Here is a 12,310-nt window from a genome sequence, read left to right as displayed (position 1 = left end):
CGAAAAGATGCACGCAGCAGTGGCGCGGATGACAACTTGTTTGGGCGGTAATTTATGAAACCGTCATTTGAATTAAACAACGTGCCATGTGCTCTGATGTAATGTACAGACTGGAATCGTAAACTGGAACCAGGATGACCGGATTGTAAGTGAAGATGCTTTAATGATCCTTCTATGGCGACTTTCCTACTCTCCGGTAAATCGAGTTTTCTCGAGCTGATTATTACATTACAATGCTTCAAACAGAGGATTACGCCTCACGATGAATACCGCCGCTTTACTTACATCAAATGTCCCGTAGTATCGTTTATTGTAGCCGATTTGTTCAGCAATAACGAGTTTGAAAAGAGCTTCTAATGAGCGTAGGGTTTCGAATGTTTGAAAAACTGTATGCTGCTTTGAAGGGTGGAGTTATTTTTTTTCTATCCCCCCATGTCCACATCGTCTCACCTACCATTTTGCTAAACGAGGCCAAAACTTTATCTTGCAAGTCTCGGCGAACGATGCTCGAGTGCCCGAATGAACCGATACATTTATTGCGATGGCAATGGCAGAACAGAATACACACGCACGCACACACACTCCGACGGATTCGGTCGGTCGATCCGGTGCCCAGAGTTGAAATTGAACGAAAAGTTATAATTTACTAAGTAAATTGTATCCTACTCATCCAATGTATCTGCTTGCAGCACGTCTTCACTCACTCGGGTGCCTTAATTCGGATGTTCGGCAGGCCAGCAGCAGCAGCAGCAGCAGCCGCATCGGAAGGGCCCCCGTTTCCGAGCCAGTGCTGCGCCGTTTACGAAAGGAAGTGTTTCAATTTGCAAATTGAGGAAACCACCATCGTCACCGTCCCCGTGGCAATGGCGGGCAACTGCTTGTATTTCGATGTACTGAAGAGCAGACCGTGGTTGTTCGGTTGCTCTTGCTGACGTTTATTGCTCGTACGTACCGTGCGCTCGCCATACGGGGAGTCGCGCGACGGGGCTCGGAGTTGTCCCAGCGCCCAGACACTACGCGGCCGGCATGTCTTGGGTGCGGTACGGGTAAAAAGTTTTGTGCCAAGGCAAAAGTTTCTACCACGAGCATGGGTGTAAACCGTCAGCTTGTCGTACAAGCCCCGATCGGGTGTGTGTGTGTGGGGGGGTCCCCACTTGGGCGAAGTAGTACGGTACGGTAGGACCGGATCCGCTGAGTACGATTTCCCGATCCCCTCCACCATCAACCACAGCTGCCGGAAACGTGCATGGATACATATATCAATCGTCTCTACTACATCCCCCGCCCTCTGCTCCTACTCTCATTCATCCCCATCCCCCACACACCCCTCATTTGCATCGTACGCACACCTTAGAAACACACACACACACGGGGACCCTTGGAAGCACTCGAGAACAACACATAAACTTTTGCCTCCGCTGCTTGTAAAATCGTCCACGAGTCTCTTGCTCCAGTTGTTGATGAGCAATAGCGCCCTCCTTGAACGCCACTTGTCGAACTGTTTTTGCACCGTTGAGGGGGAAAACAACAAATAAAAGTAATCTTCAATGTTTTCGATCCGACAGCGCCTGGTGTCTCCAGTTACTGTAGTTACCGCTGCCATGGATGGACCAAGACGACGTTGAGAATGCATGATCGCGCGAGTTTACACAAGAATCGCTAGACTCACTGGACGAGTGTGAATGTATCAGCTGTCCGTTGCTGGGAACCGTCTGCTAACCACGTGGTAATTGCATTTTTGGTTAACGTGCTTCACGATTCGACCCAGCACCACTCGACAGGACCAAATGCACATTGTCCGCCTCGAGTGCATCGAGTGGTAGCCTTTCGTGGGTCGGTCTGTAGCTATTTTTAACACTGCAGCGAGTATTCGATGACGCTGCGAAAAATGTGTCCGGAGAACGGGGAACTCGCGCCACTGGAGGCTGGAGGTTTTTCCGGTTTCTAGATAGATATTTGCATATTTCTCCATTCGCATAAGAAGTACGTGCACGTCAGCGGTTGCTTCGTTGCTGCGATGCACCCACACTGTGTGCTGTGAGGTGAGTAGTTTTAGGCACTTGCCGATCTGTCGATCGGTGATGGGAGCATTACATGTAAAGTGTACATCAAACATGACGAAAATGTTGCCCCAAGTTCCGGGCGTCTGCGCGCGGTTTCCGCAACACCTTACAATTGGTTACGAAATTGCGTTTGATTAAAGCCATTTTGTTTGCACGGAACAATGAAAACCGGGGTTTGAATTAATGTTAAATCCTAACAAAACAGAATGTTTTTCGTTTCTTTCGTTTTTTTTCCGTGTAGTGGTGGCTGGTGTTTCGTCCGGTTTTCTTTTACGCGAACCTTCTCATCGGTTGCTTGGATGCATCGTCGTTTTTTTTTGTTGTCAACCGTCTCCAAACACGGTCCGATAACGACCGTATGGGAATGAGTGGCTGAAAATGTGGTAAATTTTGGTGCCGGTGAAACAATACTATCTCCACCGCACGGTGTCCCATCCACAGGGGGGTCCTACGTTCTGCCGTCTTTTCAAATGCCTAATTTCGTTCTGTCTTATCCGCTTGAACGGGTTTTTTGCAACGGTGGAAAAGTTTTTTTTCTCCTCGACCGCACCGAAAGGATTCGTGAGGTGTTTGGGAGCAAAGAATGTCATAGATAAAAAGGAAAGGACCAAAGGAGAAAAAGAAGGCAACCCCCCCGCTAAAACACATTTCGAGGTGTGAATTTAATCGTGTTTAATTATGTCCTTTCAGCGCGTAAACAAAGACACAGCCAACAGGGGTGAGATGTCTTTTCCAACCGTTTCCTGTACGCAATTCCGTCCTGCGGCAGTTGGGAGTGCAAGAGTTAAGGACAAAAGCAGTTAAGTGGCAGTTTGCTGTGCGCGGTTTTTTTTTTGCTTTTGCCGTGTGCTACAATGTCACAATGGCCAGTGTTTTATAGGATCACCAAGGGGGAATTCACGTTTGCCTTGTTTCTTTCTTTGGTTCTCATTTTTATTACAAGCAAAGCGCTTGGTTTTGCATGCGCAACGCAACGACGGTTGCAGTGGAAAACCTTACGAGGAGGCTGTAAGCGTACGGAGTGAATGTTTCTGTGAGAGAATTTAATAAAGCACACGCTTCCGGAGTTTGGAAAGTGCTTCTGGCGCCACTTTATAACTTCTGCCCGTTCGCAAACTCTGCCGCCATCATTCCGGCCACAGGGACACATACGCGCGCGGCACGTGGTTGTGTGTTTTTTGCGTAGTTTTTGCGCAACGTCACGATGCATTGCGTGGGGGGATAGAAGAAAATTAGTTTTTATTTTACATATTTGAAGGTTCTGGTGTGCAGCGAGGACAAGATACGCTCCAACACTGTGCCTAAATTGTGTTGATGTTTTAAGTATTCTTCGTGCTAAGTGTCATTACATTAGACGCTACTTGAAGGAGAAACTGTTAAAACCATGGGAGTTTACTAGCGCCAAATTAATGCCCAACAGTTGATGAACTCCATCGAGTGCTAATTGAGCAAAACAGAGTGTTTTTGTAAACATCCCCCCATGTTCGAGGGTATCAAGAATTCTCGACCAAAAACAGGTAGCTCTGCCCATATTCCTTTTCGACAAGGTAGTACAGATAGGTCATGCATCTCCTAAATAGGCATTTGTTTGAATGGGTTGTGTGTAATAGATTGTGGAGTATATGAACTCCACCGGCAGCGGGAAATGGATAGGGTGGAAAATCTAATTCTCTCTCATCGTGATGCCGCACAGAGATTGCACGGTTTCGTGGCGAAAGGCTGGTGTTCTGGTGGTAGCGTTAGGTTGGTGGATTTTCCGAACGATGGTATTGTTAGAGCCCAAACACACACACACACACAGGGCGCGGTGGAAAAATGAGGCCATGAGCCGCTTCACCATTTTCCGCAGGCTGATTGCGTATGAAGTGTCCGGCCGAATGGGCCACCGACACTCCAGCCCAATGGAACAATGATTGTCCAATTATTCTCTACCGGAATGGACCTACGGAGAAGCGCTTCGATGCGGGCATTCCGGAACATTCCCGAATATCCTCAGCTTCCACGGGTCAAGCGGTGCATGAGGGTGTGTGTGGGTGTGTATGTGTTTTTATTGCTCGATGTAATTGATTTTGGGCAAAATGATCACCAGCCTGTGTTCTTGCTACGGTGCTCCCAGCTCACTCCGGGGAAAGCCCGCGAACGCAACTAACAAGCAAGTGTGTATGTGTGTTGGCACCGACGTTTTCCTGCCACTCCCCCCTCCCCCCCCCCGGGAAGGGAACTCCGAAAATAAAGGGTTGGGTTGGCCGGTGCATGTTCTGAATGTATCATAAACATGGAAATTTTATTATTAAATTACGTCCGGTTTCAATTCGGCGGCTTTCGCAATTTGCTGTCCGGGCATTCCCGGTACCCGGCGGGATTTTCGGGACGATTATGGAATGCTCGGTGGTGCTAAACCGTGTGGAGCGAACTGAGGTAGGTCAATGATCAAACGCAGACCATTCACACAATCACAATTCTGGCTCATTCGCTTCCCCATTCTGCCAGCATCCCTTGACCACCCCCCTCCTCTCCCCCACCCCCCCCCCCCCCACCCCCCGGGTAAAACCGTGCACATTTGGAGGGTTGTGGAGAAGTCACCCCGCTCCACGCAGGATTCCGGGATGCGATCGAATTTGAGCCAAATTGAGTACGGCCCATTTAACTGTTTCCCTGCTATTGCTAATCAGCAAAAATACGAACAAATGGTGTGCCGTCGCCTCGCGGCCACCATTTCCACCGCCGATACGGGGCGATGGTCCGGGAGCGCGCTCGATAAAATAATGTGGTCTGGGTGATTAGGTTAAAGCATAATATTGTACGACACCGCAGGATGCTCGCGTCCCGTATGGCGCTCCTTGTCCGTCCCTTGCGCCAATTCGAATTGTGTGCGCGAGAGTGTGCGGCCGGACATTGTTTGCTGGTGGGGCGGGTAGAAAATAAAAGCTCTTACAATTAATTTAACAACATTGCACACTCGAGGCACACCGCGGCAGTCGGGGAAGAGTAGGCACCGAGCTCGGCTGTTTCACTGTGTGCATGGTAACGCGTCATAACTCTTTGCTACATCCTAGCAACCATTATGATTAAGAGATCAAATGCGAACACCTACATAAAAGAAGGACGCAGAAAGGGTGGTCCGGTTGCTATGCTACACGTGCCTGGTAGGGATGTGAAAAGGCTCTTTGTGTGCGGTGTTACGATAATTGAAGTATTTGTTTACACCAGTTGTGGTTTAAAGGCAGTGGTGTTGCATAACTCCGACTTACCGCCATATAATAACACACTGCAACAGTTACTATTTTACTATCCGTTACGTGAAAGCACCGCTCCCCAAAATGGGCCTTTCCTCTCTATCAAACAATGCGCACGGGTGAATGAGGTTCACTTTGCCATAGTAATTGCCACTGTGCAACCGAATGTGTGACCGAAGTAACTGAAACCGCTAAAGTTTGCCCTTCGGATGCACTGATTCACTTTACAGCGTATATCGATGACAGTCTATCAGCTTTATACTGCGATGGATGTGGAAGTAATGGACAGGTTTGGTTGTGGATCAAAGTAGTCAGCAAATGGAAATATCCATTACCAATGTGTGAGTATTGCATTGAAGATTTTTTAATTAAAATTCAGAACAATGTGTATTTTGCTCCACAATTAAATTCCCAAATCAATCACAATCAATTTAAATTAAAGAAAAAACATCCTTACCGTCCAAATATCGATCCTCATCTCTATAATTATGTGCAGCAGTAGAATATGAAATTTTTCGAATTATTACTGAAGTACTGAACAATGAATCGATGCCTTGTGATTTTGACACTACCAACAAGATGGGAGATAGGTTAGAGTGCAGCAACTACAGGTGTTTTATCCCCCTACAATGTATTCTTCCTTATTGTTGTGTCGTCACTCGTTAAAAATATATGCTGAGACAATTACACATTAAAACTCGTTTATTATAAAATTAAGACACGCACGGTAACATGACAAACGACCGTCTCCAGTGGACGCACAAACGAGAAGAGAGACTGCACCAACGAGACAAGGGCCACACAAACGAGAAGGGCCCCAAGGATCGCGAGAGCGATCGGTACGCGCGAACAGTCTACGGCACATCGGTTGCTGTCGGTTCCCAGATAGCAACGAGTAATAGACTGGCTGCGTACGTGACCAAGGTGCACACAACACTTATACTACAAGATCGTCTTGCCCCAGTCGTAACAGTGATAGTTGGAAACTATCAGAGATGATTCTAAAATAGAAAATCAACCACTGATCAGATCTTCACCAAGTGACAGATCTTGAAGAAAATGTCGAAGCAATATCTTCTTCATCTCCGAATCTCCGATCTCAAGAATTCAGGCTACGGTAACGAGACTTCTACGGAAAACAAAAACCAACGTCATATTCCAGGTGATGGTGGGTGAAATCTCCTCAGGGCCTTTTGCTACCTCCCAACGTTCTGCGTCAAGGAGATGGACTAGCCTGTCTGCTATTCAAACTTATGCAAGAGAGAACGTTCCGCAACTCGAAGGAGGAAATTTCAATTCTTCATTAGTCAAGCTAGCTTCTATAATAGGTTATATAGTGGAAGCTTACCAGTGGAAAACTTTGAGTTGGAGATTAACGAGTTAAAGATCAATTCCGTATTTACCCTGTCCAGCACATGTCGTGATGATCGAAGCGGGGGGTGTCTAGATCCTATATAGTTCCGGTACTCACATACATGTCTGAGACATGTACATGAACTGGGATGGAGTGATGGCGTTGATGTTTCCGCCAGAGAGGTCGGGATTGTTGTTTGACTGACTGTTGTAAATGCGTTTGTTTTGATAACGCCTACGCCCTACAACAGCCGTCTGCTGTTGTAGAGCTTCGAGAGCAGAAACGACGGTGGGACAGTGCCCACCATTATTATAGCGGCGGTTGCGATGGCGCCCTGGGAAAAAAGGGATAAATAGAGCCGAAGGACGCGCCCTCGGTCTCTTTTAACCGCGACTGTTTGCCGAAATAAAGCACTAATTTTGTGATTCTTCTGTAAACTAAGATATCGTACAGAATTAATTTTGGACTTTCGCGGCATTCTCAACACTGACCTTTTTTTTTTTTTTTTGTTAACGGGGAGGGAACCTTCAAAAGGTACCCACCTAGAGGGGCATATCGCGGCTAGACACCGCCCCTCGAGATGGGTTATGTGGGATTCATCATGAAGCTTGACCCGTGAAGCGAGTCAAGCAACCGATGCGACCGCACTAAACCACTCCTCGACCTGATCCGAACCCTGCCGATGCGCCTCTCTCTCAACACTGACCTTGAGTGATTTAGAGAACTCCTGTAGCAGGTCCACTCCACGAAGCGGTCAGTAAGCTTTTTTTTTCTAAATTCTACTCTAATACAGTGTGACAATGCCTTCATTAGATTCGATCGCATGGATGTCCTCCTATAATAAATCTTTCTATAGTTAACCTTCTATAATAAACCTTCTCATCCTCCTCCCAGTCTTGGTTAACCCTGAGAGTGTCATTGCAATCGCTAAACAAAGTGCAACCATGCACGTGTTTGGCGAGGGCGTAGAGTTTTTTTTTTGCTTTCTCGGAAGTGAAGAATGCACTTGAATGGTGCAGCAGTAGCAGTAGCATCGAAATTCTCCGTACAAACGCATCACCATTAAACTTGCAAAGTGCACCGACAACGACAAAGAAGTTTTTTTTCCCCCGACTGCTTTCGTGACATAACCACCGGAGACCTTCAATGCTGCAGTTGGTGATGAAGGATGGTCGGGAATGTTGTGATCGGGTAACCGAAAACCGCCAGTACGCCAGGGGTGCTAATTTTTGTGCAGCGGCAACAGCATCATAACAATTTTCCAGCAACAATGTCAGCTGGATATCATCACCGTCCTCACTGAAAGCAAAATGAGGAAAAATAATATTTATACATCCAGGGTGCAGGGTGGATTGCGGGAAGCGACAGACAGGCTGGCTGGTGGTGAAAATTGTGGATATAATTTGAAGTTGGAACAGTCGGACGTCTGCGACAGTGCAAACTAAATTTCGTAAGTATAGGAATACGTTAAGCTTTGTATTTTTTTTGTTTTTGTTTTGGCTGGTTTGGCATATTAAAAGAAGTTGTTTTTTTGTTAAACATTCCACTAATAAGATCAATGGGGAGGAAGATCACTTCAGTCATCCTCCTCATTTTATGTGTTTTTTTTTTGCCTCTGGCTGCCTCTCTCGCCAGCGAACAAAATTAGCGCATATAGGGAGCATAATGTTGCCACCGTTTGCTGCTGTTGGCTGCAACTTTCAGGGGACGGATGGAAGTCGTCAACACGAACCTCAACTTCGCCCACAGTCTGCACATTGTCTGGGGTTTTCGCTGATACGCGAACAACAATCTCCCCCGGTTATGCTTTTCGTCATACTGTTGTCAAGCAAAAAGAGGGCGAACAGCCCTTCGGTTCGTTCGTTGTTGGGACCGGCATCCACACGCGCGCGCGCTTGTGCTTAACAATGGCACATTGTAAGCGCCCTATTCCCGCACCATTTTCCGAGAACAGAGGCAAAAAAAAAGGGATCGCGCGGTCGCGAAGGGGGGAACCGTTAGAACCGGTTCAAAAGGTTTTGAACTAGCGAATGGAGCAAATGTCCCTGGCGGTGACAAGACAACTGCAGTGTCGATAGAAAGGGAGGTGGGAGAAACTATCAGAAAACCCGGGGACAGATGTTATCAGCATAAAATTTTGTGACTTTCTCTCTGACAGTCACAATGAGCTTTTTACAGTTCTGGTTTTCATAGTTTTGCAGTGTTGTGTTGTTGGGGGTGTGCGCCTCCATTGTTGTTGTCGTCCTGTCATTGCCGTGCGAGAGCGAGAGAGAGAGAGCGAGAAAAAGAGAGACCAGGGAGGATGGGAACATTTGTTCCCAGGGAAATCAAAGCCACCACAGATTACCAAGCGGATTATTCCCGTAGTACGCACGAAAGGGAAAAATCTCGCTTCATCACCAGCCACGAAAGACGAAGCCTTATCGCTGCCGATGATGATAATGGCGGTGTTATAGAATGTTCATCATGCTTGCCATTCTGGGCCCGGCAGTGCTCACGTGCTTCAAAAAATGGGGTTTTGCCTAATGCACGGTAGCTCACATCCAGCAGATCGTTTCGGTGCGCACACGTTCAACCTAGGAATGGGTAGTTTTTCGTTTCAGCAAAAAGTAGAACCTCTTAAATAAACTCATTATGATGTTAATTTGAGCGAGAAAACATAACAAATGAGGGCTTTTGGCTTTGGAGGAAGCCACCGTTTCAGGGAAGCACACCTGAGCGTGTCGAAGAGAATTTACCCGAAAGGTAAATAAATGACAACCCGAACGGACGTGCAGTAATGTGCAGATGAGAACGAAACCCGCTGAAAGACGAAAGGAGAAAAGGATGCTTTGTTTGTTCTATTCACACTATTCACCGCTTCCCGGACAGACAGGGTGCGAAAAAATAGCGCAAACAAAAACCAAAACCACAACCATTGTTGAAAAGCAAACTTTTGTTTTGCTTTCTTTAAGGAACCACCCTGCATATGCAGTAAAAGCACCGGGTGTTTCCAAAGCAAAGCAATAAGTCGGTCAAACGAAAACACATTTCCCGGGCGTACTTTGGGAAGGATTTGGCCTTCGCTTTTTTTTGTTTTTTTATTTTCTTATGACACCAGCGTAACATTAGACAACTGTCCACCGAAAAGAACCCAGGGGAAAACAAAAACAAAAAAAAAACACGTTGACTTGAAAGTGTTTACCTCCAACGGGGGAGTTCCCAAGGGAGTCGAAAAACATTCTCACTATCAACCCGCACAACCGTTGAAGTTAACAGTCGTGAGGGAATGAATTTGCATACTACTTCTTGGGTGAAATTGGTCTCCATTTTCGCTCCCCGCTTCGTGTGCGGTGGGTGTCCAATGGGTGGTAAAAGCAAAAGCTCGTCGGGGTCACTTAACCATTTTTGTGCCGGGTTGTTGTTGGTGTAGATCTGGACGGGACCGGAGAGTCGGATAGAATGCAACTCGGTACAGCGCCATCTGTCGCTGACAGTGGCGCTTGTCATGTTGTTGGGGTGGGGGCGTTTTTTGTGCGGGGGTTTTATTTTACACAGGGACACCATCACCTCCACCACTCCACTGCCACACACACACACACACACACCTGGCCTGTCCTTGTTGCAAGCGCGTCCTATGCAGATGTATGCAAATGTGTGTAACTCCTGGTGCTGCTCCGGAACGCAACCCCCCCCCCCCCCCCACCGTTGGCCAGGGGTGTGTGATTTAGTGATAGACGAAAGCGACGTTTTGTTCTGCGGACACATCATGAACAGCACATTTTGGGACACGCTGTGAATGCGGATCATATCAACAACGATCAAGCGCGATCGGATTGGAGAATTATTATTCTTCGTGTTTGTGGCGTAAAGTGTGGAACCTTAACCGTACCGCAACGGTCCCCCCTTTTCAGGGCCGTGAAGAAATCAGCTTCTTGTTGCATGACGTTGGCACACGAATCGGGTAACTTGTTGGCAGCTGCACTGGGCCACTTTCCCCCCTTTCCCCCATCTTATCCTGCCAGAAGGGCTCGATGGTCCGTGTCCGAGCGCTCAACTGGAAAACTGTTTCCGTTCTTGTCGGCAACCGGTTCCGATAGCAAGTGGAAGAATGCCTTTGAGCCAAAGCGCGTTTGAGTGGCGCTGGTTTTATGTTGTTCGAAGCGATTTGTGTCATGCCACGCGTAGGTAGGGCGGTGAAATAGTTCGAACTCGACAGCCATAGTTAGCTGCTCGTGGTGCATGTCGTCGTTCGACGGTTCAGCTCATTTCGCAGAACCTTATTGGGGAAAATGGGGACCCCACAGGGAGAGAGAGAGAGAAAAAAAAGGTAAATGAAAGTATTTGAAGGCAACCCCTTGTAGCTTGTAGTGTGCCACCGTCGTGTGCGCCAGCAAGGAATCGAATCGTTGCAGGAATGTTTTGCGTCAAGCAATGCGCTCTCTCTCTCTCTTTCTGAACCCGCTCCACTGAAAACAACGCACATGAAAAGAAACGCAACACGAAGGAATGTATTTTTCTTCATCAAGCAGATATCTTTCGACTGGACCTGTGGGTAAAGGGAAGCTTACACGCCACGGAAACCCGGAATTCCCCGGGAGGAATGTCACAAGCACGTCACAAAAGCTGCGGAACAAATCAAAATTTGATTAAAATTCTTTGCCAGCATTGATATTTTTGGTTTTGGTGATGATGGGGGCCACCGGGAAAAACGGGGCGAAGTGGGGTGACTAGTGGAGGGGGAAGGGAGGAAAGTTTTCATCCACTCTAAGACGAGTTGCACGACCCGCACGGAATGTGTGCGCGAAATGGAAGGTACGGGTGCGGCGGGCACATTCCTTCGTTCCGGTCCGCTTTTCTTACGCAGTGGTGGAACACACTTTTATGAACCGTGCGAAATGTTTGCCTTGTGATTTGATTCGAATAGAAAAAAGGAGAGCAACAACAACAAAAAAACCGAGGAAAAGTTACACCATTTTCCCATGACATGTTCGGTTTTGAGCGGCGGACACGACAAATGATGGCTTCGCGTGTAAACGAGGGAGGATAACTAAAAATTTTGTTTATGCATTCCCTTCCTCTCATCCGTTTCTGACACCGTATCGCCATCTTTTTTTTCCGGTGGGTGGCAAAAGTTTTGTAATAATTTTTATTTCAATTGTAGTCCCCAGCTACCAACAGTGAGCGAGTGAGGCGTTCGAGTGGTGTGAGTTTTTTGTGTGTCCCTTCCAACAACAAAAAAAAACGAAGCAGGACAACAACAAAATGGCCACACGGAATCAACAACCATCGGCCAACCCGAGCAACAGCCTGGTGCGAGCGACAGAATGGATCATAAAAATTTGCCGGAAAATTGGCGCAACCAAAGGCGAAAAGTTCTAGTTCTTCTAGCTGCCACTAGCGGCAATCGCTTTTTGCTTCGTTAAGTTCGGTATATGTGTACGTGTTGATGGTGCTTTTACCACGTTGCGTTGCGTTGTGTGTGTGCGGTGGAAAAACATTTTTTTCCCCATCTACCGGCATTGATTCAGTGTGGAAGGATTTCCGGATTTCCACTGGTTCCGTTCGGTATGGGCCAAAGTTTAGAGCTCACTTTCTACGGGTAAAAATTTAGACGCTGCTTTTGCCGTATTTTTTTTTTCTCCACCGCCCAGCAAAAGTTAATGGATGGAACGAAC

The sequence above is a fragment of the Anopheles moucheti genome, chromosome 2 (genome assembly GCF_943734755.1).
Source record: "Anopheles moucheti chromosome 2, idAnoMoucSN_F20_07, whole genome shotgun sequence".
NCBI classification, from domain to species: domain Eukaryota; kingdom Metazoa; phylum Arthropoda; class Insecta; order Diptera; family Culicidae; genus Anopheles; species Anopheles moucheti.
Note: the sequence above shows the minus strand (reverse complement) of the source record.